This window comes from Gopherus evgoodei, chromosome 3 (assembly GCF_007399415.2).
Source record: "Gopherus evgoodei ecotype Sinaloan lineage chromosome 3, rGopEvg1_v1.p, whole genome shotgun sequence".
NCBI classification, from domain to species: domain Eukaryota; kingdom Metazoa; phylum Chordata; order Testudines; family Testudinidae; genus Gopherus; species Gopherus evgoodei.
In genome coordinates this window covers 157,835,544-157,861,711 of record NC_044324.1, presented here as the reverse complement: position 1 = coordinate 157,861,711, position 26,168 = coordinate 157,835,544, and positions in this window count along the sequence as shown.

Below are 26,168 nucleotides of genomic sequence, written 5' to 3'. Positions count from 1 at the left end.
TTGATTATACAAAGTGTAACAGCTTCAACAGGAGAGATTGAGGGAGACCCACCCAAATATACCTCAGAGCCCAGCATCTAGGGCACTCACCTGGAAGGTGGGAACCTGGGGTCAAGTCCCTACTCTTCTTAGGGAGAGTGGAGATCAGCCCTTGAGTCTCCCAGATCCTGGATGAGTGCTCTAACCACTGAGCTACTGGGTACAAGGGGGGTATCCACCACCACTACATCCTCCATTTTTTGGAGAGAAAAGATCTTAAAACAGATTGGCCCTAACTCCAGAGAGGGTTCAGGGCAGTGAACCTCAACTGGAGAAAGATGCCTCCCTCAGACTTGGAGTTAGTGCCAGGCTATCCCCCTCTGGTTAGCATTTCCTGCTGGTTGGTTTAGGTGACTTCCCACTCAGCATGCTGGAATTCGTTAATCCCACTCTTTGGCTCCTATTTCTCCCTATGCATTGTAAAAGGAGCCTGAGCTCCTAACTCAGGACCATGGATTCTACTATATGGCAGAGCACCTAAAGGTAGAGATTGTAACACTTAGCCTAAATCCCCTTTGTGGAATCTGCTCTTGAGACAATCATAAGAGTCAAGCTTCAAATAAGCATAACTATATTTTAGCACTTTGTCTCCCTAAAACATACTTCCCCCCAGTATATCATGGAAAAGTCTCTATTTTTTCTCCCTGTAACAGTTAGGCAGTTCTAGATAGAAGACCTAACACTGGACTTGGAAAGACACTTATGTTTTCATACATAGGAGAGATAATCCAGAGCAGATGATAATTCATTGCGTGAGAGTGCTAACGTGTTAATCCAGCTGCTTTGAGAAACTGGAAGTGCTTACTGGGATTCCCAATTACAGTCTGAGCTGTATTTCTCTCAGCCTTGATGTGCAGATTAATATGGGAGCATGAAATGTAGAGAATTCTTACTACATTCAGAATGGTTTCTCTCTGAAAAAGGGCACTTCAGCCAAGTTCAGAATATGCAGCATACAATACTTGCTCTAGGAAGAAATACATTGATTACATGTTGTATTTATGGGGCCTACTTATCTTCTCCTTTTGGCTTGCTCTATGTTTTCCCTTTGGTAGAGGACAGTGAATAAAGTGCAGTATCAGGAGCTGCCTTAAATGTTTTTCCTACCTCTTTTGCCATGCTTGCCTCTAATCTGCTTAGAGAGATGGAGCTCCCCAATGCTGAGAGCCAGCCAAAAATAGAAATGCTTCTTCCTGACTGCAAGCGTTTCTTGGGGAACACTTGTGAGAACACACACAAAGGTATGAGTTACCATAACTTTTTTTTTTTTTTTTAAATTTGGAAAACTTCAGACCCAGCTGTGGTTTGCTATGCAGAGGAATGACTCCTTGGCAGTTTGGACTTCACAGTCTCCAAGTTGTTTGATTGCAATAACTTACTGTACATCTAGCAGTTTAAATATTGAAAACTATCTATATACATTACATTTTAGTGAGTTTTTTTGTCTCTTGTTTCTCCTGAGGTGTTCTGTTTGTTTTACTGGCTATAGCTAAAAGGCTATACCAGCATCCGACTAGCTTAACCCCCAATATTTGAGAAGATTGGTGCAGGTGGGTTTTTTAATAGGAAAAATTGCTGAGGAGAAATTCTTAAATGTTTGTTTAGTAACACTTTTCTTACCTGACCTAGAGAGCAAGAAGTGAGCTATGATCATGGGATAGTCTAGCATGAATCTGAACTGTATAGGGTCACTTATGGTCAAAGAGAGGTGAAAACATTATTCTATAACAGAGTTTTGATTACATTATCTCTTAAGTAAGGTTCTGAGAAGGAATTTTACATTAAAAAAGTGTTTTTTTTTTGTTGTTGTTGACATGGTACTTTACAACAACTGAATCATCTACTATTCCCAGTTGTTAATACAACTGGATTGCAACTCCAGATGAAGGATCTGTGCAAGGCGGGAGGAGGCAGCTGTTCCTCTGCCTATTGCACAAGTAGTGGGGGATATAGGCAGCAGCAACAGGACTTTGATGAGCAGCCCAGCAGAATGTTTTCAAAAATGCCCTTGCTTAAAGACAGTCGCTCAGCTGTTACAATAAATACCTATGTCCTCATGTAAAGCCTTAATCCTGGTAGTATTTACACACGTTTAACTTGAAGCACGTGTGTAAGTGTGTGTAGCATCAGAATCCAAGATTCCAACCTGGAGCTATTGTGAGCATAGGAGGTGATGTAGGAAAGAGGAGGGCAGATGGAGACCAGGGCTGAGTTATGGAGGGCTTTGAAGGCAAGGACAAGTTTTAACAGCAATGTTAGCATAAATTAAGACTCGCAATGTAGAGTTAGGGTTGAAAGCTAAATCTATGTCCAGCCTTAGGGCTTAAATATGACCCCTTTATATTGAATGAATTATTTGTAACTAATATAATGCAAACTGCCATACACTAACTATATGATTTTATACATGCACACACACACAAAAATCTTTAGACTTGATTTCATGGCTTAAAGGCTTCAGTGAGGTTTACAGAACACATTCATTTATCCATAGTTTGAATTTACTAATCCGGGGAAGAGACAAGCTGGTCACTCACTCTTCTCCCTTGCTTTGTTCTCTGTAGATTTTCGGGAACTGTACATGTAGTGCGACATCCTCCTGGATACTACTGAATTGTTAACCCTCTTCCTTCCCCCACCCCCCTTCTTCCTTTCCAAATTTTGTCCTCACAAAGCCAAGAAAGAAAGGATTTTCCACTTCTGCCTTGCACTTGATACATCTCTGCAATTTAGTCTTCTACAAAATTAAGGGGAATCTCAAACATGGATTCTCATAGCTAAAGATGCGCTTGTCTAGTATTCAGTGGGTCCATAGATAAGAAATACATAAAGCTGTGTATTCATGTATGACACACTATTCATTTTCTTATGTCAGATTGGCATATAAGACTGGCTGCAGGTGCAGTCTTCAGACCTAAGCTTTTGGAATATACATTTTTACTACATTCTTGTGATCATGCATTATTGTTTACACAGTCTTGGTCTATTACAGTATCTGTATCATTTTAACTTTTCAGTCCATGAGGGGCTCCCAATGTATTATTTTCTGGAAATAACACTGCATAGCAAGAGATTAACATTATAAGGGTAAATCATCTTTTGCCAAGACTGTAAATTCCAAATAATTTAGCCAATTTGTTTGATCAAGAAATGCTATGTCTAAAATAATATTATCATTTATAAACCACCACCTCCTTTTCTAACCAAGAAGCTCAAGATTCTACACAAGTCGATAAGAACCAGTCATAAAAATAGATGGATTACTCTAATTAAAATATTGTAAGCACCTACTTTGCTATTCATATGGAATGTAGTATTGTTGTCTCCCTTTCACCACATTGTGAACCCCACCCTTCCAAAAATCATGAATCAGGTCCCAAAGAAGAGATTTTTAAAAATAATAATTTTTGTTGTTCCTTTTATTTGCCTCCAACTTATTGGGACATTAGAGAACATGTTTTCAAGCTTTTCTCTGCAACCATGAGGACTACAGCTTTCCTTTTGTTAAGCATCAAAGCTGAGAGTCATATTCACATGACTCCAGGAACTGGGGCTTTAAGAAAAACACCAAATTTCATAGGACTCAAAATAAAATGGCAAGAATATTATTTGTAACTATTGCAAATATCCACTTTACACATCTCAATAATGCTACCAAACTAACTAACAAATACTGTATCATTTAACAATCAAAGTTCACAACAGAGACATCTATCCTTCAGGGTGAGACAGGCCATGGGGGAAAACTATGAGAGAGTTAAGGTATCTGTTCACAGGTCAATATAATTCTAATTTGCATGACAATTATCAATTGAAATTAATATCAAGCTCCAAGGCAAAGTTAGGAGAAACCAGCTGCAGAACACACACTGCAGAAGTCATTCCTCCCTTACACGTCCCCTTATACTATTAAAAAAAACCAACAACAACCAAAAACAGGCTCTCTTACTTCAGAGGAGTTGTTACCACTCTGGATCCAAAGGAAGCTAACAGAATTTGATGGCAGACAGTATTTTGGGCCAGGTGAAGAGGCTTCTGAGTGCTGCTGTTTATACCCCCACACACCTGGTGCTAGGCATGCATCATCCTATTACAATGAATGGGGAACTGCTTAGTTCTAAGTTTGCTGCTTTTCTTTGGTTTATTCTTTTTCTTATTTATTGTGTTTGTTTGTTTGTGGGTGACTGGTGCCGGGGGCCTCTACTTTTATTTGGCATGGGGAAGTTAAGATGCTAAATTATTTTTAATGGCTAGAAGAAAGCAAAAGCACGTTCATTTTCCCCTCAGCTCCCCTCCCCCGACCCCAAGAAAGAAAGAAATAAAAAGAAAAACAAGTGTGTGTGTGTTGAACTGTGGTTCAGGAAATCATGTGGCAAGGTAAAAGTGGCTGAACAGACTGAAACCAGGAGAGGGGTTAAGGGTGGCAAAGAAGCCCAGGGACAATAAGGCTGGTTTTCATTGCTAGGCAAGTCACTGTAGGGTAGATCTTGTAGTGTAGTTAGGTCTTACTTCAGGATTCAATCCTGAAGGCATTCTCTAAACCAGGTCTTTATAATGGGTGGCAACTTTCATAACTATTACTTGAACTTTTTGTGACCTGCCACCTAGAGTGTGATATGTCTCATTATAAAACCAGAATTTGATATGCCTTTCACCTATACATGCCAAGAAATTCAGCAGATCTCTCTTATCATAAGGGCATTCGGCTGTGCCCTTTTAAAAAGACAGCTATACATTATAAAATCAATGAAATATATAGTACTTACAATTTTATCAGTTGGTACACATTTGCTACACTGTGTCAGTCAGTAATTATACACCAGCTTATTAACAATAACCAAAATCATAACAAAAGTTTAACTTTGTAACTTTAATGTTATTTAAAAATAAACTAGATATTGAAATTGTTCTATTAGCTCTAATATATTGAGCAGTGCCAGATGTTAAAAAATCATGAGTTAAGCCCCACAATCATTAGATTTGCTGAAAATCATGAGATTTTAATAAATAAATGTGTTCTTTTTATTAACTTTTTAGTTTTCGTGCCTTTCGTATACACTCCGGTTACATTTTCAAACTTTTCTCTGAAACCAAGAGGTCTAGAAGCTTACTTTCAAAAGAAAAAAAAGAAAGTCTCAGGATTACAGGAATTGTGGCTTTAACAGAAACATGAAATAGCTCAAGATGTGATAAAATAGCATCAGCTGACAATGCTATTTCCATTGTGACATCTTCAATTCTTCTGTTTGCCTGCCCATGCCCCTGCCAGCTATACATAGGCAAAACTGAGATGACATGGGATGAAGACATCCCTTTGCCCATTGAAATAATTCTACATAGTTGAAAAAAGAATAATTCTACAACTGTATTGATTAGATTGCATAGTGTCTGGAAAACTGTCCCAAGAACAATGTCTAGACTTCAGAGAGGAGATCGCCTTTTAAAATTTGGATCATGTGCTATTGCTTGTACTCTAAAATGTAGGGTATGTCGACATTGCAGCTGGGAGGTGTAATTCCTAGCTCAAGTAAATGTACATGCACTTGCTTTGCAGCCTGAAAATAGCAGTGTGACCATTAGCTGCCCAACTACATACCTTGGATCTTGGATCTTGTACCTGGGCGAATAACTTGAGCTGTGCCACCAGGGCCGTACTGCTATTTTTAATGCACTAACTCAAGCAAAGCTGCTGTGTGTAAGTCCTCCTGAGCTAGGAATCACACCTCCTACTTTCAGTGTAGATAGGGCTGGTGCAACCATTTAGGCGACTGCTAGGATTTGGGGGGCGCTATTTTCTTCGGCAGCGACCGCAGCAGCCAGATCTTCGGCCGCCCCGGTTGCTGCCGGCATTTAGGTGGAGAGAGCTAGGGCAGGGGAGTGCGGGGAGGGCCACTTGCAGCAAGTAAGGGGGGGTGGTGGCACGCAGGGGAACTCCTCACCCCAGCTCACCTCTGCCCTGCCTCCTCCCCGAGCACGCCGTGGCTGCTTCACTTCTCCCGCCTCCCAGGCTTGCGGCGCCTAAGCTGATTGGCGCCGCAAGCCTGGGAGGCGGGAGAAGTGAAGCAGCCACGGCGTGCTTGGGGAGGAGTTGGGGCAGGGGTGAGCTTCGCGGGGGGGTGCCTCAGGGCAGAGGGAGGGAGCTGCCACAGGGGGGGTGCCTCAGGGCAGGGGCACGGGGGGGAAGAGCGCAATGTGGAAGTTTTGCCTAGAGCGCGAAACATCCTTGCACCGGCCCTGAGTGTAGACATAGCCATAGAGTAAAGGCTGGAGTGGGGCAGGAGGTAATTGAGTAGAAAGAGCATCAAAAAGCAAAAAAGACTTTTTCTTTTTAGTTCCAGCTCACCATTTTTACATGAATAATACAAAAAAAATAGCTTGCTATCAAAACTGGCAGAGTGAGCTAGGACTGCCCCCTTTTCACATTTTACATTTTCCAGCAACAAAAATACTTGTAGTACTTTATGGTTTCTGCAAATATTTGTAAACTCCCCAATTTTGAGAAAGATAATTCAATAACTCAAAAGCAGATGTGAAATCTACTTGACAATATATTATTTTCCAGCAGTTGCTACATGTAAAACTAATTCAGTATGGAATGAGACTTCTCTGCTATCACAATCCCTACATTTCAGATATATCTGTAGGTCTGACTTAGTGAATTATGAATGAATGTATGGGACAGATTCTATTTTTATTGTATATCAAAACTAGGAAGAGTTTCAGCATTTGTAGAAATTTTAACTAATATTTTTCCGATTACTCAGCGCCCGATTTGAAGACCATTAAAGTAGACAGAAAGATTCCCATTGACTTCAATAGCTTTTGGCTCAGGCTCTTAATGCCTAACTTCCTTACTCACAGATTGTCAATTCTCTTTCTTCTGTGAGGGTACAGGGATCTTAACTTATTATAAACTAGTGAAATAAAATCTTAGACAGAAATTCCTTTAACAGCAGAATTTTGTTTTCCTCTTTTTTATGTTAACAACATTTTATAATCCTGAACTTGTACACATATTTTAAAAAAATATTTTATACCATCTTTAGAGTTGAAAAGAATATTTTCAGGATCTATAAAACAGCTACAGTATACGAATTGTTTTGTTCCCACACCGTCCAGATTGAATCATTAACAGCAGACAAGAGCCAGAACCTTAACTCTTGATACAAACATCCCCAAGATTTTGCAGAAGTCCAGATCCAAATTTTGCAGCTCTGGCCCAACTCTTACTGAAACTAGCCATTAAATCCAAATTATGATTCATTTTGAGGTTACTCTGGGATGTCAGTTTTACCCATGCTCATCTCACAGCTTAGACACAGTACTGCTCACCAGAGAGTGTTTGTATGTGTCTACTTCTCTTCTACTGGTGGGTTGTTTCATTTACATTGTGCAAAATAAGTGTAATAGAATTTAACAGAATATTTCTCTGTCTGCAGTGAGGCCCAACACTCATTCTGACATAGGCCTGAATTCTGCAAGGAGTTACACAGGTCAACTCCCAGTGATTTTGTTAGGGCTTGTAACAGGGTGCTTACCCCACTCCTGCCCTGGAGGGCTTAAAACAGCCCTGGGAGAGGGCTGTGGCTGGAAAAGCAGCTACTAGGCTGACTGGGGCGTGGCCCAGCTGTAGCTGCTTCCCCAATCAGGCCTCAGCTGGCCCTAGTAAGAGGCTGGGAGCTAGGCACTCAATAGTCTCTCTCTGCATTCAGAGAGAGAAGGGTCTGGCTGTAGGGAGGTTAACCAGGTATCCGGAGTGGAGCAGGGCTGGAGAAAGGCCAAGGGAGCTCTGGCCTAGGAAAGCCCCAGGCTGCAGGCATATTAGGTACTGGGTTGCAGGAGCAGCCCACAGGTAGCCAGAGGCAGCAGGTCCAAACCCCTTTGCCTGTGATGAGTGGCTTATACTGCAGCCTGCCCCAGTGAATGGGGGCTACATGGAGACTGGGTAGTAGCCAAGACTGAGGCAAAGTGGGGATAGTGAGTGGGGGTTCCCCTGGGAGGGGGAGACCCAGAACTGTGGGGGTCCTGCCAGGGGGCAGCACCCAGTTAAAGGGGCACCAGGGTCTGGGGGGGAGAAACACGGGGAGCCAGCAAGCAGCAGTGGGACACTGGCTGACAGAAGGTGCTCTGGAGGCTGGATGAGCTAGTTCCCTGAGATAACCAGCAGGAGGTGCTGCAGCGGTGAGTACTGCACACTTACAGTCTATGCACACTCATGGCTCTGTCTACCCAGAGCTCTTTTTAAGGTCATAGTCATTCTTACATGTCTAAAACTGCAAGTGCACAAATAACTAAGCAGACCTGGAAAACCTATTCGCTAATGGTGAAATCCTGGCTCCACTTAATTCCATGGGAGGTTTTGCCATTGATTTCAATAAGATCAGAATTTTAACTCAAATATTCAGCCCTCCACCTAGACAGGCACTCCATCTCCCACCTCATGTTTAAGTTATCACACAAATGCTTTCCGCTTCTCTCTTCACTTTTACATGTTCTCTTGGAGAGTATGGCCAAGCATTTCTAAGAACTGCTGAGCCACTGGGCCAGACTCTAATCTAACTTACATGGACATAAAACTGCCACAACGCCACCAAAGTTAATGGAGTTACTCAGTACTGTCCTTAGGATTTATGGGGCCCTACGTAGTCTTATTAAACTGGTGCCCCTATGCCCGACGGCAGCCTGGGCTTGCAGGCTGGGGGGTGGTGGGGGAGGGTTGAGGCAGCAAAGGATACTGAGCCACACGGCGGCGGCGAATCACAGTTCCCTACAGAGACCCCTCTCTCCCTCATACAGAATGCACGGTGCCGGCACATTCAGCTCTGTGAATACGGCCCCTGCCTAACGAGACTGCACCACGCACTGGGTGTGCAGGAGCTGACCCACTCTTACCTGCTGTCATGGGTGGTGGGTGAAGCTGCCGCTTGGGGAGGCTAGCTCCCCAGCCCACCTCTTCTGCCTGTGGCCCCGCCCATACTCCATTCCTGCTCTACACCAGGCCTTGCCCCACTCTACCCAGGCCCCATCCTCTCCCCACTGTCTCCATCCTCTCTGCCCTCCCCCTCCCAGCTCACCTCCTTCCAGCCAAATCCCTGAACCAAATGAAGCAAATGACATTAGAAAGGAATTAGAAGAGTGTTTTTTTCAAAAGAAAATGGAGTATGTTTTCCACTTCATGCCAGACGGTGAAGACTGGACATGCAGAAGGTGCCTAATTAAAAGCACTAAACTTGGGAATAAAAAAATGTTAGTCACAGGTATTTTGATATACCCTGAAGTTTGTCAGGGATTTATTTGCAAAAACTTTGTAGTAAGGGCAAGTCAGCTGTCCTGTTGAATACAACACTAAATATTATGGAATACATGATGCAGCTCTTCTCTGCTTTACATTTTCTTAATCAGTATTTCTAAGCTGATTTTATATTTTAAATGTACTTTTAAGCCTTCATAAAGTAATCATTCCAGATTACTACATATTTAACTCACTGAAACAACTACATTATTTTAAATTAATCAGTAACAAAGGTTTAGTGTGTTCATAACAATATTAATTGCTTTTAGAAAAAAAGAACACTAATTTACTTTGTGTGATCTCCATAACAATAGTTTATGAAATTTCACCAACTTTAAAAAATGTTTCCAAAGATTTTAGGCATAACAAAGGATTTTATCTTACTAAGGTACTAATTTTGCTAGAGGGTTATCTTAAAACTAGTTCATGAAATAGAAGTAAAGAAAGGGAAACTTGTTTGTCCAGCTATCTGGAAGGAAAGGGATATTGTCCTCTCTTCACAGGGTCAGCTCAGGCTTTTTTGCTGCCCCAAGTGGTGAAGAAAACAACAACAACAAAACTGCGCCGCTTCATTCCTTGGCGACAATTTGGCAGCGGGTCCTTTGCTCTGAGAGGGCCTGATGGACCCGCTGCCGAATTGCCGCTGAAGATCCGGACGTGCCGCCCCTTCGCATTGGCTGCCCCAAGCACCTGCTTCGATCACTGGTGCCTGGAGCTGGCCCTGTCTCTTCAACATGGGGGGGAAGGGAGAAAGGGATGAACAAGAAGGACAGGAAAACTTTGGAAGCAAGTTTTTTGTACTATAGTAATTAAAATTAAAATGTGTTTTCAATAAGGGTTGTCTTTTGAAGGATTTATTTTAAAAAACTATATGTCTGAAGAGCCAAGCATTTACGTCTAAAGATGAATATTCAGATTGCGCATCTAAAAATCTATGCAAGGATTTTGTAGAGATCTGATTTTATAATCTTCAGCAATCTTCTAATGAAATATTTTTAAAGCAAATTTTAAACTAAGGTCCTGTAGACTAACATGTTCTGAGTAAACATTACAGTTACTGGATCCCCTCTAGAGGAAGACTCACCAGGCTGCAGCAGCTAGCTGTAGGAGCCTGCAAGAAGGGTCCGAATAGTGATAGGAAGAGGTGAGATGGTGGACACTAAGACCCAGGGGTTCCCCAAATTTTCAGGTGCCCTGCGCAGCAGCATATGTTGCGTATGCCTAAGGATGGCCCTGGAGTTACTCCAGAATTACATCAGTGTAAATTAAATCAGAATCTGTCTTAGTGCATTACAACACTTTGTTAGTTAAAATGTATGCCTTATTTCCAGATAATAATTAACAGTGAGGATCATTGTTGGATTCTCCATCACTGACAATTTTTAAATCAAGATGGGATTTTTGAACTAAAGCATTTTTTTTTAAAGGAATTATTTTGGGGAAGTTCTATGGCCTGTGTTGTACAGGAGGTCAGGCAAAATGATCACAATGGTCCCTTCTGGCCTTGGAATTTAAGCATCTATGAATTATTCAGAGGTACTCTTCTATTTTGGATAGATATCTATTCTGGCTTTCAAAAAGTGGAAGAAACCCATCTAAATTGTACTTATGTGGAACAATTCATCTTAAAAGTACAATGGTAACTGGGTTTGAACTTTTAAAGTATGAAACAGACAATTTGTCCACTAGGCCAGACGTGCTGGAACAATTTGTATCATCGGGGTACTGAGAACTATTGGACCAAACTGTAAACCTTGTATATGATGGAAACCATTTCAAGCCAGGGGGTGCAGCAGCAACCCCAGCACTCCTAGTTCCAGCCCCTATGCACTAGCCTATACATTGCTAAGTTAACCGAAATAGCTAGAGATAGGTGTAACTTTGGCCACCAGTGGGCTTTTGTAATTATGTAATTAAAAAATCATATTGGAAAGTGTGACTAAAGAAGTAATAGTAAAAATCTAATGGTACAATTAAAATGTGTATGAACAGTTGGAAACAGGGACTAAAGGTCACACCAGATACTATTGGAAGGATAACACTGGTCTACAATTTTTGAGAAGTCGTCTGCTTCAGAGATAAAATGTGATATTTATTATGTATTTTGATGTACTGAATTCAAATATGACAATTAAAACAACTGATTGGCTACTGTTTCTAAGATATTTAAGTTTTTACATTTTATGTCTATGTATATTGTGTAGATAGTAGAGTTTTAATCATAAATTGTAAACCTAGGTCTTTTCATGTGTTTATGGTTGTTTACATGATAATATTTCACCTGTCCTGTTTATGTAACACTTTAAAAATCAGCAAAAGGGTTATATAAATAAAATTTATTATGAAACAAAAGGCAAAAAACTATTATGTACATAGTTTAGTCCTATTCAGTGTCTACTTGGCACTTCTTGGCTTGTCTCTTGTATTCATTAAAGGGAGCATCTCTTGTCACTGTCCAGCAATAGTCTGCAAGCATTGATGGGCTCCATTTGCCCTGACAGCCTGCCAGGAGATTCCACTTCTGTAATCTGGAGCCCAACAGCTCTGCCTTACTCTTGGGTAGTTCCAAATCCTTGACAAGGTCATTCAGTTCACCTTGTGTTATGAGGTGTGGTTCAGAGGAGGAGGATGGGAGAAAATGTGGGTCCTGTGACATTGATGGTTCAGGACCAGAAGTTTAATCCTCTTCCTCGTCTGACTCAAGTGAGAATGATTCTGGTGCATCAGGAACCGGCAGTCCTTCTCCGTGGGGTACTGGGCGTATAGCTGATGGAATGTTTGGATAATGCACAGTCCACTTTTTCTTCTTTGACACACCTTTCCCAATTGGAGGCACCATGCAGAAGTAACAATTGCTGGTATGATCTGTTGGCTCTCTCCAAATCATTGGCACTGCAAAAGGCATAGATTTCCTTTTCCTGTTCAACCACTGGCGAAGATTTGTTGCACAAGTGTTGCAGCATATGTGTGGGGCCCACCTCTTGTCCTGATCTCCAATTTTGCAGCCAAAATAAAGGCGATAGGCTTTCTTAACCATAGTGGTTATACTGTGCTTTTGTGATGCAAAAGTCACTTCACTACAAACATAGCAGAAGTTATCTGCACTGTTCACACAAGTACGAGGCATCTGCTCACTTTGGCTAAACAGAAATGTGTCCCTTTGCAAAATCAAACACTGACAAATAAGAGAGCACGACACTGTATGATTTCTAGAGCTGATATAGGGCAATTTGTTCAGCAGAGTGATGTAAGCTTCGTTATGATTGCATCATCCATGACGTCTAGGAATAACATGATGCAATTCATATCATGTATGACACAATACCAGCTTCAGATTGCATCATTCATTGTTTTACTTAAAAAGAAAGTACTGTCCAGACCCAGTCATAGATTTATTCATAGATCCAGTTAAAGATATATTTTAGTCATTTCTGGTTTAAATTGAGATCCCTTCCCTTTATAACTCACTTATCCTCCGCCATTCCCAAGTCAAGGGTCGTATATACTGACCCAATAGCATATCTTGAAAACTACAGCCAGTCAACAATTTTAAACATCATTTGCGTTCTCAGTGACCCAGAATTAGTAATGTTGGACTACATTTATTTCAGAAGCATTTTGGCTGTAGAGTAGTGTAATTATTAATAATAATACTTAGCATATGCATATTCAGAGCAGTGGACAGTCTAATTAGTCCTCACAATGCCTCTGTTGAGATAAATACTTTTATTCCTGTTTTACAGGTGGGGAAACTGGAAGAGAAAGATGAATAGATTTTCCAGTGACCAGACTGAAGTAGCAGCAGAGTCAAGATTAGAGCTCAAAATCTCCAGGCCACACTGCCTTCCCACTAATGTGCAATCTATTACCTTTTATTTATATACTATAGTAAATGTGCATGAAGTTTACTATGAGTAAATTATATTAAACAGTAAGACTTGGATTTAGTCTATAATTCTTTGTATTTGACTTATCTGACCTTGAAATGTTTGAAGCCTGATTCTCCATTGACTTGCACCTTGTATGATCATTTACACCTGGGCAAGATGAGATTAAATTGCCACCAGATCAGAGTGGAATCATTTAAGACTTACACAGCCTTTACTTTGCACAGGTGAAAAATGATGAAGCAATGTTCAAGGCAGTGGAGAATCAAGTCCTTGGATGTGGACTCCTTATACCCTAATCACAACTTACGGTATTATTAAATGCCCCAAAACTTTGATAATTTAGGGCTGGTCTCCCCGGGGGGTGGATTGATCTAAGTTATGCAACTTTGTAGCTGAAGTCGATGTACTTAGGTCGACTTACCGTGGTGTCTTCACCGTGTAAGTTGACTGCTGCCACTCCTCGGCCTGCGCCTCTCGCCGAGCTGGAGTACAGGAGTCAATGGGAGAGGGCTTGGGGGTTGATTTATCGCATCTAGACTAGGCACGATAAATCGACACCCCGCCCGGATCAATCACTGCCCGCTGATCCGGCAGATAGTGTAGACATACCCTTAGAGTTACAGTTGCCCAATGGTGCCTAAGGCCTTTCCAGAGTGTACAACGTGACATATACCTTAACTCCATCTGGGTTTTCAGAGGTTTAGGTATATGTCATTACTCAAAAAAACTCTAACTTTTTCCTCTTTGAGTGATGCCAAACATGTCAATAACACACCTACTAGCACTCCACCCTGTGAGATAATGTAGAACACAGATAACAGCGCACATGATCACTGTAGGACAAAGTCCAACACCTCTTAGCCTCTGCCCTGAATATCTTTTGCCTAGAGCAATCTACAGCTGTCCTATACTAAAACACTGAGCCTATTCCACACAACTCACCCTGCTCCAGACTTGCTAAATGTCATCTCCACTCCACCCTTGTCCTGTGGATTCCTTCTGAGACATTGCCTTCACTTACTGGTCACTAAGTCCTCCAGACTGCTGTCATGTAGGCTATCAGACTGCTGACAAGCTACATGGAAAGAAGACACCCTTGTGCACCTCTGACTCAGCCTAAAAAACACAGTGCTGAAATAAGGCCTACCTGATCCCTTCAGAGACGTGTCTATCTCTCTCATATTACACCACAGCTCTGCCAAGTTGCTCCAACTTTCAGTGCAGCTACACATAGAACAGTGAATGCAGCTGGGTTGCATGCAGACAAATGCTGGAATTCAAATCTGTGGAACATGCCGCAAAAATGGCACATTCCCTTCGTCCTTCCTTGTGTCTATTTATTATAGATTCATAGATATTAAGGCCAGAAGGGACCATTAGATCATCTAGTTTGATTTCCTGAATAACACAGGCCAGAGAATTTCATCCAATTACTCCTGCATTGAGCCTAATAACTTGTGTTTGACTAAAGCATATCTTGCAGAAAGGCTTTCAGTGTTGATCCTTAGACATAAAAAGATGGAGACCTCTCTTCTTCCCTTGGTACTTAGTTATCCTCTGCACCCTCCTTACTGAACTATTCCCAGTGGCTTTTGCCAGCTCCAGGGGGACAGAGTTACAGTTGCATTGCAGGGATGATACCCTAGCTTTTATTTCCAGCTTGTTAGAGGTTTAATTTGAGCTGTTGGCCACATTCTGGAAAGGCATGAGGCTACACTGGGCAAGCATAACTCTGTTTACAGCACTTAATTTCCTTATTTTTAAAAAAATTACTTCTTGGCACCCCCACATACCACAGCCCAGGTCTCCTCTCCATTGCCCCAGGCTCTTTGGCAACGATTACCCTGGCCACAGAATGCACTGGCTGCATGATAGTCCCTTCATTTCCCTAGTATTATCTTCTCATCTGCCCTCTCTTTGCCTGTTCAGAACAACCTCATCCTTTCTCCTCAGCTTTCCTCCCCACAGAGGGGCAGGGGTCAGCATGGGACCAGCAGTTTGAGGAGCTGTAGAGGGAATGTAGGCTGAGTGCAGGGATTAGCGTGGAGATATTTTCTAAAGGGGGTGATAGACATGAGAGGGGCATGGATGTAGGGGATTTGGGGGAGACAGAAATGAAGCCCCTTAACACTCCCCACTGCATATCTGACACCCTGCTTTCCTTCCCACTTTTCCCTATACTATTCCAATTCCCCCTCATATTCCTTGCCACTGCTCTGAACCCCCCATATCCCCTAAAACTCCTCAGAGACTTCCATCACTGCTGTGACACTCTCAACTTCTCCCTCCATCATGCCTATAGCTCTGACTATACCCACACTCAGACTAGCTCCACCCTCCTCCTTGTGACTCCATGCCCCTGGCAAGCTTGGAGGGATGGTGGGACTATGAGGAGTGCATGTACCAACTGGAGTCAGGGAGAGGCAGGAGACTGGAGATGCAGAGTCCCCACCCCAATTCTGGTCTAGTGTACAAGGAAGAGGCGTGGCTATTTGCAGCATCAGAGGCTCGAAGAGGTGTGAAGTGGCCCATTCTTCTCAATGTGGTGATCTCAGCTGAATGAGACCCGCCCCCTGAAGATGGATGCAGCCTGAAATAATAGCTCTGAAATGTGTGAACTATTTAATTCATATCAGTGACTGCTCTCATCCTCCCACTCCCTCTGGCCTTTAGTATCTCAGCTCACATATAGTGGGGCAGGGAGCTTGCTCACATGGAGTGGTCAAGGAGAGGGGCAGAGCACCCCCCCAAATCCTGGTCCACATATGGGAGGTCCCTGCCTTCCCTGGGGCTGGAGGTCACTGATCGTCCCCCCCCCCTTTGTGTGAAGTGTGTCCCCTTCTGGCTCCTACCCATTGTCCTGAGAAATGGGGCTATGAATGGAAAGCATCTCACCTCACCACTGAGGTTGGTGACTACAAGGGGAGCAAGGAAGGGGAGGAGATAGGAGGCTTCAAACAGGCAGAATATGGGGCAGACAGCACCCCCCAATTTCTCCAGTCCCCCGTGTTTCCTAGCTCTGCACCAAAAAAGTTATGTTATAAACAGCTAGTGTTAGGGGGCTATTATCAGGAACCCCTTAAGTGACCCAGTAACCTGCTTTCCTTTGATCACAGTCAGTTCCATTGTTCAGGAAAAATCATCTCACTATCATGCCAGTCTTCTTCCTTCTGTTTCATTTGTGCTAATTTATTTGACAATATTTCTAAAGTAAAACCAGAGTCCGCATTTGGATTTTTGAGCACTTTGAACAATATCACTCTTAAACCACAAATTTTGGTCTCAGGGCAAAACTTCCAAAATGAGCCCCTGCAGAATGCAAGGAGTGTGCACAAGATACATTCTGTGAAACTCTCAAGGGTAATAGGGTTCAAACTCACAGTGCATGGGTGCCACTTAAGTTCAATGACCACAGCCTCTCACCATGAGCCCTCCAGTTACAACAGCCTCTTACTTCAACAACGCCTTAGTCTTTCTGCAAGTACACATTTTAGGGGGTATATCTCAGGAACCCCTAGATAAAATGACCCTAAATTTGGAGTACATACACTACCCAACACCTTCATGAGGCGCAACAAATTTGAGTCAGCATCTGGATTTTAGAACACTTAGGCTACGTCTACACTACAGCATAAAATCGAAATTACTAAAACCAGTTTTATAAAAATGATATTATAAAATCGATTTTATGCGTCTACACTAGGGCACATTAATTCGGTGGTGTGCGTCCATGGTCCTAGGCTACCATTGATTTCTGGAGCGGTGCACTCTGGGTAGCTACATTAAAGGAATGAGACCAATAACTTCGATTTCCATCCACACTAACCCTAAATCGATATAGTAATATCGATTTTAGGGTTACTCCTCTCGTTGGGGAGGAGTACAGAAATCGATTTTAAGAGCCCTTAAAATCGATTTAAAGTGACTTCTAGTGTGGATGAGTACAGAGTTAAATCAATTTAACGCTATTTAAATCGATTTAAATGTGTAGTGTGGACCAGGCCTTAGAACCATCCACCTTTAAACAGAAAGTGATGCTCAACCTTTACTAAAGCAAATCTACCATTCTCCTATAATATTGTAAATAAAAACAAGATTTCCCCTCCATTTTAGCCATAAATACCCCCCAATAAATAAGGCACATGTTAAGAAGAATTTGAATGTAATGTTAGAGTGCTTAGACCTGCATGAAAGCCTAAAGGGCTAATTTTTAAAAACTCAGGTCCTAAACTGCTCACTGCTCCAAAGGAAAAAAAAAAAAGCTGCAAGACAAATTCTGTGTAACACTAAGGTACTTAAAATATATATACCCATTTGCACATGCATTTACCTGATTTGAGTACACAAATGCATTTGTGCGTGCACATAAGAATACTTTCTACAGGCATAATCTAGAACTTAAGTTTTGAAAATTTGGCCCCAAAAGTATAAAATTCCAGAGCACAAATCATTGTCACTTTGCATCTTGTGTAAACCTTTCCAACAGTGTCAAGTCGATATAAAATGCTACTAGTCTGACTTGGCAGTATTTTACAATCATTTTGCACTGTGGTATCTGACTATCAAAGGAGCAGTGACTTACTTGGCTCCTCTATGCTTGGTATTATAAGGGAAATCTCTACGACGGATCACACCTGATCCTGTACAGCTAGCAACTGAATTTCTTTCTTTTTATAATGTGACTCAGATCACTTTTGTGATGTTCAGTGTCTGAGCTCAGTTTCTATATATCCCTTTCTGTCACTCTCAAAGACTATATAAGTTCTCAGCAATTAAATAATGTTCTTCATAGCTAAAATGCCCCATCTTTCAGTACCTGGGCAAGGAATTAAAACAAAGTAAATGAATCTCTCTTCCTTAAAACACCAAGTAAACTTTCTAATGTTTTGCTTGAATTTTGACTTAAATTAAGGAAAGAGAACATAATCAGTTACTTATTTTTTTTTAAAAATAGTAACTTGAGAGAATTGATACACTGAGCCATCTTTCAATACAAATAGTTCCTGACGTACCATAAATTATGATTATTCATTTTTCTAATGATGACTTTGCCTAAGTGACTGCAGCAACTCAAACCTTATTTCTTTTCATTGTTATTTATGACAATTACATTTTAGACAACTTAGTTCATTTAATTTAAAGTCTCGTCCCATTTAATGAAATACAGTATCTGGCACTTCTACTGCAAAATCCATTAAACATTTCCAGATTAGATTCTAATTTGTCTAGTGTATTTGCCCAGCAGAGTACAGTGATTCTTTGTGCTGTGTTAGTGGGCTGAGCTGCTGGACGAGACCAGGCTTTCTGATGATCGAGAATTTTCATGTGAATTGCATACTATGAGATTGAGAGACATGGAACTTGCATGAAATTAGAGGAATATACTACATATTTTTACTGACTAACCCATGTCACTTCCATTACACTATGGATTGAGATGGAAAACCCCCTGCTCAAAAAAACCCCAAAAAACCCTTGGGAATTGTAGTTGTTTTTTGGAGGAATTCTTAGAGACCAGACATTGGTGGCCTCTGAAAATAAGAACCAAAGTGAGGTCTTTTTGTATGCTTCACATTTATTATTTGTTAAGCACCCACTGACAAACCTAGGACTTGTAATGGGGGTCAATGGGCCCTCTGGAATTCAATAGGGAATCCACTGGGACCAGAAACACCACTCTATTTAATGACATGCTCCCAAAGGTAGGGTGGGGGGAAAGGAAGAAGCTGGAAGGGATTAACAAGGCACAGATGCTTCCAGACCTCTTTTCTGACCATGGAAGAAGAGGCGGCAGCTGTGCTTGGCCCAGGATCCAGGCAGGGAGAGCAGGTGGATTGTGTTTTAATAAGAAGTGCTTAGAAAGTAGGAGGTCAGAAAGAAACTCTCTAAGCAAAATGTTCAGCTGGTAGTGTGACTAGTCTTTTTTTCCCCTGTTATGCATATTCTGAGATGAATAGAGACAGAAATAGTGACTAAGAAAGGCTCAGCTGTCTGAAACTCTTCAGGTCTCCTTTATAGGAATCTGTGTCTGTTGTTAATTACTTAAATAAAAAATCAACCTGAAAAGCTAGTTATGTTTTGTTTTTTGTTTGTTTTCCTTCAGTTTTGAAAACACCAAGAAAAATGATGTCTCTCTCTGAACTTGTTTTGGCACAAAGCGAGAGCCTTCTGTAGCTTTATGACCGGTATAAAACTAGAGAGAATCCCCATTCCGAGGAGTTCACAAACTAAGGGCAGGTCTTCACTACGGAGCTAAACTGGTGCTGCTGCAATCGATGCGGCAGCATTGATTTAGTGAATCCAGTGAAGACACGCTCAATTGACGGGAGAGCACTCTTCCATCAATCTGTGTACTCCACCTCAACAAGAAGCGGAAGCAATGTTGGCAGGAGAGTGTCTCCCGTCAACATAGAGTAGTGTGGACCACGTGGTAAGTAGATCTAAGCTATGTTTGACTTGAATTACGCTATGAACGTAACTCAAATTGTGTAGCTTAGATTGACCGGCAGCAGTAGTGTAGACCAGGCATAAGAGCCCTGCACCAATAGGACATCATGCACTGGGAGACGCCATGTTAGTTCAGGGTGGATTTTTTTTGTTTGTTTGTTTAAATTGTTTTTCTTCTCCTTTTGTAATATTGGGCAGGAGATGAGATCTGACTTTTGTGGGTTAGTGTCTGTGGACCTTCCAGCAGAAGTGGGTCTCTAGGAATAATTTGCATGAGGAGAAGGTAGAGCCTGTTGCATTGTGACTGTTAGTTTGTTCCATGCTAGGGGCGGGGTGGGGGGTGGAAGAACTGTATGGAAGTAGCCCCAAAAGAGGAGAGAAAGAAAGGAGAAGAGATATATGAGGATACAAGTAACTACCTTTTTATACATGGAGAAGGGGAACTGTGAAGCGTTCTAGTCAGAAGTTCTATAGCAAAGCAGAAAGACAGATTAGTTTTAGTGACAAAACTGTTTTCCTTACTCTAATAAGGATCCTTGTTCAGTGTTAGAAGAAAGTGACTATTTACCAACGCAACAGGACATGGAGTCAAAAGCTGACATTTTTAAGCCGCATAAGAGAGTGCTAAGAACTGCACAGAAGAAACCATTTGCAATGTACAACAACCAGTTTTATCAGCTGGCAAAACTCAGGAACAATGCTGCATATTCTTGCACACCATCTGCTGGGGCTTTGTCTATTAACTATCTATATTTCTTTTTTATAGAACACATCTGTAACAGTAACGAAAAGAGAATGCTAAAGTGCATTGTTCTTTTGTAGTGCATGACTGTTGGCATGCTAAACCCATGGAATGGTCTGAGTGGAATTAGAGTTTACATACATTTTGAATCACAGTGAAGCTTAACACTGTGCATGGAAAAGTACAAGTCAATCCACTGGCATGATGTGCAGTGTGAACACATGGGAATGCAAGTCACCTGCAAGAAAGTAATGGAAACCTGGTGCAAAAGGAGCAAAGACATTTTCATGGGAGAAAAGGAGATGTACTGCAAAAAATTCCTTTAAACCCCACCTATAGTTTTATGGTCAGAAATGTAGTAAAAGGGAGAATGCAAGACTGAAGTGTGCCCATCCACTGGAGACATGCACAGGAAGTGTAAGGACAAAAGTTGCTCTAGAAGCATGTCTGTTGTAGCAAAGGAATGAGGCAATGTCTGCTTCCTAGGATCTGTGTCTAAAGATGGCATTCTTGAACAGGCTTGAACTGTTAATCTCAAGTTTGCAGTATTACTGTTGTTTAAATCCAAAACTGATTAAAGGGCACAGATGACTGTGATTCTGGGTAGGGCTCAACAGCCCAGTGTGACTAGGGTTGCCAAGCATCTGGTTTTTGACCAGAATGCCTGGTCAAAAAGGGATCCTGGCGGCAGTACTGACCAGGCCATTAAAAGTCCAGTCAGTGGGGCAGCAGGGCTAAGGCAGGCTCCCTGCCTGCCCTGGCTCCATGCGATTTCTGTAAGCGGCTGGCTTTTTCCTCCAGCTCCTAGGCGGAGGTGCAGCCACAGTGGGTCTGCACATTGCCCCCGCCCTGAGCACTGGCTCCGCAGCTTCCTTTGGCCAGGAACCGTGACCGATGGGAGCTGCGGGCGTGATGCCTATGGATGGGGTCAGCGCGCACTGCGAATTGCTGCCCGGCTGTACCTCTGCTTAGGAGCCAGAGGGACATGCTGGCCACTACCAGGAGCCACCTGAACTGCCACCCGAAGCCCGCATCCCGAACCCCCTCCTGCACCCCAACCCTCTGTCACAGCCCTGACCCACCTCCCACACCCAAACTGCCTTCCAGAGCCCATACCCAAACTCTCTCCCACAGCCCATGCCTAGAAACTGAAAGAGGTGGCTGTGCCACAGTTTTCAGCACAGCGACAAGAGTGCCTATCCTGCTGTTTCCCACAATGAAAGAACTGGGTGAGGTGGAGAAGAATGGCATAACAGAACACATTTCTGAATGGATAGTGATGTTCCCTTATGGTGCCTGTATTTGCTTTTTAAAAAGTACATTCATATCTGCACAGACTTATAGAAATGCAGTGAATGAAGGAAAGGTATATTTTCCTCCTTGTGTAAGAGAGAATCTCCAAGTTAACTGGTCCAGTAATGATCACCTCACTAAGGACTTATCTACACCACAATTTAATCTTTTTCTAACACGTTAGTTGTGACATGAATGTAAATCGAGTCTGGATAAGGAGCAAGCGTCTCTGCTGGTTGCATATAACCCTAGTGTCCAACCAAGGATTAGATATTTCTGGTACACTTGTGATATTGAAAGCTGTGCATTCTTAAAGGATGTTATCAAAGTTGTTGGCTTGACCCTGGCACTGTTGAGTGGAACTGAGTAGAATCTCTGCTAGGCCTTGCCTACACTGTGGTTTGTAACTAGGTTAATAATCTTGTGAGCTCAGTCAGGGGTGGCTCCAGGCCCCAGCATGCCAAGCGCGTGCTTGGGGCGGCATGCCGCGGGGGACGCTCTGCGGAGGGTCCGCTGGTCCTGCGGCTCCGGTGGAACTCCCACAGGCGTGCCTGTGGAGAATCTGCTGGTCCTGCGGCTTCGATGGAGCCGTGGGACCAGCAGACCCTCCGCAGGCATGCCTGCGGGAGGTCCACTGGAGCCGTGGGACTGGAGACTGGCAGAGCGCCCCCTGCGGCATGCCGCCATGCTTGGGGCGGCGAAATGTCTAGAGCCGCCCCTGAGCTCACTTACACGCTACAGCTGGGGCATTCTGTCAAGCTTTAATCTGCCATGACTCTTCTAGGCTGGCACTTTTTATAATGCTCTTTGGAAGAGATTGCTCTCATTATCACGAGCCCCCTAGAAATCTTCCAAAGTAAATGACTGAGATTCTTGAAGGAGTAGCAATTAATACGGATGACATTTTTCTCTCTGGGAAATCAGAAGAACATAATGAGGTTAAAACAAATCCTGATGACAACTAAGGTTGCTGGACCAAAATTAAAGAGAAAAATATATTTGAGGACAAATTCAACTTCTACTCTTAGGGCACACCACTGATAAAGAAGGGGTGAAGGCAGCTTCAGAAAAAGTCAAAGTCATAGCTGAAATGCCACCACCTAAAAACGTATAGAAATCCACACAGTTCCCCAGTAGGATATAAATTTTATTCAAACCTGACTTCAAAAGGCCAAGCTATTTATAAACCTACTTAAAACAGATGGGAATAAATCACAGAGATATGCTTTTGAGGATCTAAAGCATCTATTGACCTCCTCATTATGTTTCCAAGTCTACAGTCATTTCAGCAGCTGCGGTCTTATTAAGTTGCTACTTTACTTAAATGAAGATGATCAGAAGCTGGCAACACATTGTTCCAGATGGCTTTCAAACAAATCTAGAATGCCCCAACAGAAAGACAGAATATTTGGTGAGCATGTGGTCGTGCGAGATGCTTGCAGATTTTGCAAGATCTTGATAACATCCTGCTTGTGACAGACCACAAACCACTTTTACCATTAATAAACATTAAAACCCCAGACAAGCATGCCCTTAGATGACAGATAATAGACTACTCCCTAGGGAAATTCCTTGTGGCAGTTGTGCATGAGGCGGAATGTAACAGCTGCCTAACAGCTGCACAATATGCAGTAATTTAGGGGTGAAAGTGAAGAATATTGAACCTTCATATATGCGGAATGGCATTAGAGTACTGGAGTTAGAATCTGGCCAGGACAGTTGATTAACAGCCTACTTTAAAAAAACCAAACATAGCTGTGCAAATTTTAAGAACAAACGGTTAACATCTTGGTTTTACTTCTCCTTCTAAAGGTGGCAGCTCAGTGCCATCTGAGCATAGCCCCAGCGCCATGTCATAGAGTCAGATTGCTAACTGAAATACCAACACCACTTCCTGCAATGTCTAGGAACCAAATTCTACCCTGGTGTAAAAAGGTGCACTCTTTGGTCTGAACTTAGTCACAGGACTCCCATCTTTAATTTGAGATCAGATGGGGCAAGGGTGCAAAATGACCATTCCCCTTCCATTTGACTTTTACTGCTTAAGAAAATTCAAGGTTTTAAATGGGACTTACCTACATACATGTTCCTGAGAATAGCATAATATGTTATGTAATGAAAGTGAAGAGCAGCAGGAAGAGTAACATGTGCCTCCCACATGGACATCTGAGCTATATTAATTTTTTCCATGAATAGCAAAAAACATGTCCAAGAAACATAATGAAGGAATGTGTCATCCTGTTAACGACTCCAATAACTTTTGACAAGACGATTTTTTATAAAGATTTTTTATAAGCTACTCTAGACAAAGCTATTAAAACGGCTGAAATGACTACAGATGTGGTCAACCAGGAACCCCTCAAAGGGGTATCTCTGCTTTGCTGTACCGTAGGTTCCTTCAGTGCAATAAAACTAAAATGCACAGACACATTCATTAGCAGTTCATCAAACATACTAATAGGCATATCATGCCTTTCAGCCATATTATAAATGTGAAACCGTGTATTGCACTACAGAGTAAACAAGAATAAGCAAACCAGTCACATATCTGTAAAAGGACTGTAGATGCTAAGGCCCAGAACCTCAAAGGTATTTAAGATGCCTATTTTCCATTGGCCTAAGATCCTGCATAATGATACACAGCTCATCTAAATCATCTTGCTGTCAGGTGTCTGAACCCTGAAAAAGATACAGGTTAATTACAGCTGAGTCATAGTGACAGATGCATCTTGTCATATATAACAAGAATGTAAGAGGGGTTGGAATGTCTTTCCTTCTCTGAGATAGAGAGAATGAGGGAGTGGCACAGAGGAGGCCCTCCATGGAAAGTCTAAGGAACAGCCAAGCTTGGGAAGAAAGCCTAGATTGAGGTTTGTGTTTTGTTTTATCGTTTTGAGTTACCAATAAAGGGGATAAGTCTGGACTATATACAGAGTATACAGAATTTGTTCCCAGCATGGTGAGAACTTCACCAGCTAGCCATTCCTTGTAGCAAAATTGTACTGATCATCTGAGAGATGATCCATCAGTTTATAACTGATAACTCAATAAGCCATTCTACAGAATAATGCAATGTCCTTTAGACTACAATACATTAGTGTACAGTACGATTCTAGGTCTGCACACCCTCTGTGCTGTACGTTGAAAGAAGACTTCTTTAATGCTATCTAGTGTCCTGAAAGGGAAATGCAAGTGATTTTAAGGTTCTGACAATATCAGCTTTAATCAGCACAGCTGTCTAGTGTCATTTTCTGAAAGTCAAGAAAATTCAGTGGCATTTCCTATTTATGTCTCAATGCATGGCTCATTGCACCAATGGAGCAGAGTTCACAGTCCCCAAAGAAAAGTGAGTTCCTTTTAGTTGTCACAACTGTGCTATCATATAAACTTATATGCACCCTACAACTCATGGAACTACAAAATGGGTTATCTAACATAGATTTTGACTAATCCTATGATAGCATCACTTGTTTCACTGTTTTTTTCTGGGGCGGGGAATTCATTGTTATATATGAAAGCAGAGTTCATTATAAATATTATAGACAGATATAACCCCCCCTTCAATAATGTCAATTATCTTATAGCAAGGGGATTGATGGTATAGGGCACTGGTATGAGTATATGGCAGCTTTTCACTCTGACATTGCCTGTTTTAGTCTATTCCAGATTGATGGTGGCTGAAAATTATCACTATTTAGTGGCCTATATCAAATGAGTTTGTGGTCTTAGCTCAGGCTTACTGAACCTATGTTTAAAAGCCACCATCTCAGCTGAAACGCTTGCTGGCACTCTTAGCAGAGAGGACAAGGATTATACCAATACAGAGAATGAACTTATTATTATTATTTTTTTAACTCTCCAGATGCTGCCACCAACTCGGAGTTAAGGCGTATTAGCGAGGTAGTATAGTGTAATAGCTGGTTGGGAAAATTTCACAGGATTCAAAATTCATTGAAGTTTTGCGGTTCTAGTTTTTTTAAAAAACCACCTATACAGAGTAGGGAGTCTTGCAGTGGCACTGCCTTTGCTGCGCTAGAACTGTGGGTAGAAGTCATCTGCGTCAAGAGATGTCAAACTCATGCATATTGAACTCTAAATTCATGTATAAATATTTTTACTTAAGAAACGTAGGATATTTACAGTTTCTCTAAATCAGCGTATACTGAAGAAATGTTCAGGAGAGTTCTTACACAGGAAAACATGCATGATGTGTAGAGGATGAGTTTGGTTTTGCATTATCTTATAGCATTATTGAAAACTCCAAATGCTTCCAAAAAGCACACAACCTAACAATAATGCAATAAACTTGTTCTTCATTATATGTGTCTCCTGGGTATTTTCAAGCATCCACTTTTTTTGTTTTTACAGTTCTGGAAGGAATGTGGACAACAGCCAGAGCTCTCCGGCCAGAGTCTAATAGTAACTGTACTTCACTACATTTACATGTCATTGAAATACTAACTGA